The 3,390-nt window shown below is 39.5% G+C and overlaps 1 pseudogene; it reads right to left on the bottom strand.

Annotated features, from left to right (window-relative positions):
* Nucleotides 1–218: 218 nt before the first annotated feature.
* LOC147928881 (uncharacterized) lies at nt 219–2,128 on the bottom strand (annotated as a pseudogene).
* Between the last annotated feature and the right edge of the window lie 1,262 nt (nt 2,129–3,390).

Raw genomic sequence — 3,390 nt, forward strand, 5'->3', positions numbered from 1 at the left:
ACAAAGTCTAAACATAAATATTAAAAGTTAACAAAGTTTAAACATAGCAAAGACAATGAACTCTAAGATTACAATCTTCAAGGAGCGTTCTCAGCTCCTGAGGACCCTTCTACTTTTGGGCGTTTGTTTTGGATGTTTCGGAAACATCTCTTGTACAGCGGATCAATGTCTTCTTCGTCTTCCTCGATGCGTATTAAGTAGCCTAGGTGAGGGAGAGATCATCTGTACTCAAGCCTTGTTATCTCTTTCACATCATCATCCGCATCACTTCCTTGATTTTGCTCACCTTGTTGTCTGAGTTTCGGTATAACGTTCTTTGCTAGGAGACCACATATGATTCCTTTAGCTTCCATTGAAATCGTTTCTACACTGATAAATATGATTCCTTTAGTTTCGGTTTTTTATTTATCAAAAGAAAGCAATTAAATTCAATCAATATTTACATACTTTTACAATTGATTGAAAAAAGGAGGTAAAAGAGAAGATTTCGAGATTGCCTCCAAAACTTAGAAACAAATTCTCCCATCTATAACGTCAGCTGTTGTCATTCTTGAAAAACAGAATAAGTTAGCCGTCAGTTGTTGTCAACCTATTTTGCACACATGTAAAATTAAAAGTATATACTAACCATTACTATTTTATCTTCTGGCCAGGCAATAGAAGTTCCAAGTGCATCTTCCATATACTCGATTTCAGAAGCTTGCCTCCAAACTGCAACATCTTTAACAATCACAACATCAAACCATACTCGACAAGTATTAGGCCCCAAAAGAACGTGATGTACAACTTGCTCAGGATTGTTAGATGACCACCGTCCTTCAACAACAACAAGCTTCCTCCCGGATATATCCATCAACTTGCATTTTGAATTTGCTTTGAAGACGAGACGCTTCAAGAACAACCAGCCAAAAATAAAGACATAACTCAACAGGAACAACCACAACCAATTATGTAAATTTTATCCACAGCCCAGTAAACTATATGTAAGTTATTAAAATCAAGTACATGTGATTTTCGACGAGGAGATGCCTATATCAGAGTATGTTTTGATTTGGTTGAAGGTTTCTTCAAAGGAGCTTTTGGAGTTACTGGAGACTTGTCATTCTGAGAAGTTGGACTTGCCGAGTTACCCGAAGATACTTGAATATGAGGAGATTTAGAGCTTACAGGAGACTTCTCATTAGATGGAGATGGTTGACGAACATGGGCTTCATGAGTTGTCTCCAACACAACTCTATTTGCAGGCCATGCTACAAAACAGTTCAAAGAATCCTACAAAGTTCTCATGTCCACTGTAGGCCTCCATAGATATGCCTTTGGGTTAACTACCGCATCGACAGAAACTTTGATTGCATTGGGACCAAGAGGAAGTCCATTTACCAATGCTTTAGGTTCTCGAGACTGCCATCTGCCTTCAACGATCACTTCATCATTCCTATCATAATCCATGAGTTTGCATTTGTTCTTTGAACTTGTGACAGGACTTTGCGGAACAAAGGTGCAAAACAGATAGAAGGTTATTTAACAAAGTATAATCTACATACAACAAACAATCAATAAAACACACTTAACCTTAGGTGCAATGTTTTCTGCAATGGCGCCTTCAGCTGGAACAATACATAAATCGGCATCCCATGCAATCATTTCTCCAACTACATCCTCAATAGTAGACATATCAGGTACATGTCTCCATAGAAATGCGTCTGGTTTTAAAGTTGATTCAATTAAAACCTTCACGACATGAGGTCCTAAAGGAATCCCATGTACTAATTCATCAACATCATAAGAAACAACACGGCCCTCAACAACATTCTCATCAGAAGAAGTCCAATCAACCAAATAACACTTAGGAAGTGATCTGGTATTTACACTCTTATGTATAGAGTTTTCACCGACATCAACCTCTTGTCTCTGCAATTTCGGAAACATATCATTCAATTAATATAAGTTAGTAAGTATTATTATCAGTAATACAATTTGTATTCAGTAGACTAACCTGGTTATGAAATTTTTCAATAATTTGCTCTAACTCATGAATTTTATTCTCCATTTGAATCTGATTTTCTTCCATAGCAGCCATAGAGTTGTTGTTGACTTGGAAACAAGCCAGTTTGGTTAAGCTCATGCCTCTACCCGTTGCGCGTAGTATTCCTGGATTATTAGGTCCCAAAATCTGTGTAAGCATATCTTCCTTTGGATTCGTTGTAGCTGAATCCTGAATACCTTCACTGTTTATCTCTGATGTCTTTCTGTAAACAAATACCAAATTAATATACAACACCCACTTCATTAACTCCAATTTATAAAGTAATATAAAAAGAAGAAACATAACATACAATCTTTACAGCCGCATCGATGTTGTAACATCCGCGAACCGAAATCCCAGTTTAGGGGATGCATTGGTTGATGCGTACTCAGTTTTCGTGGACGAGTTTTTAGTTAAACGCTGCGTTTTGGGTTAGGGAAAAATCTTTAACTCGAGTTTCTGTCTCATTAGTCGAGTTTGGCCACTTTTGAGAGAAAGTAAAGAGAAAAAGTGTTCTTGAGTGTTCTTGAGGATTTTGGGAGATTGGAAGCTGTTCCTGTAGATATTTGTAGCTGCGATTGTCATAGGAGCTTCCTGGAAGTGTTCTTTTCTTGTTTAAGGTTCAGATTCGTCTGTGGCAAAGGTAAGTGCATGACCATGACTTACCTAAGCAGGAGATTTCTCTGATCTGCTTGTTTTTGTGTTGTTTGGCTTGTTAGAATATTATTTGGGACGTTGGGAAGCTTTCTTGTGGCTTGGGATCGAGTTTTGTGATTGTAGGAACGAAGATCCGGTGAGAAGCTTCGGGGAAAACGATACTCGGCATGTGCGTCGGTCGATGCAATGCGAGGACGGCGCGTTTGACCTAGGAACATCGGTCGATGCCATGTGGAGGCATCGGTCGATGCAACTAGGGTTTTCGTTCTATGTCGAGCATGCGTCAGTCGATGCAGTGTACGTGTCGGTCGATGCAAGCTTGTGTCGGTCGATGCAACCCCAGTTGGTGTCGGTCGATGCAACCCCAATTGGTGTCGGTCGATGCAAACCCAATTGGTGTCGGTCGATGCATGGTTGGTGTCGGTCGATGCAGAGTCCTGGTTTGTTATTTTTGGATGTTGATTGTTGGTTGATGGTTAGAGATGTCTCTATTGCTTGTGTGTATAGCCCAATAGATGGGTGGATTGCCTTACTGAGTGTTTATAAAATACTCATGCATCTCAATTTGTATTTGTGGTGCAGGTAAGGGCAAAGTATGATCGTGGAATCAAGGCAATGAAGAGGAGGATGTTCTAGGGACTCGATTGGTTGTTGGCTGGCATTGCTAGGTTTCTAAAGTTGGGTCATTAGAACATTGCTAGGTTGCT

This window comes from Camelina sativa, chromosome 14 (genome assembly GCF_030686135.1).
Source record: "Camelina sativa cultivar CO46 ecotype springtype chromosome 14, ASM3068613v1".
Classification (NCBI taxonomy): domain Eukaryota; kingdom Viridiplantae; phylum Streptophyta; class Magnoliopsida; order Brassicales; family Brassicaceae; genus Camelina; species Camelina sativa.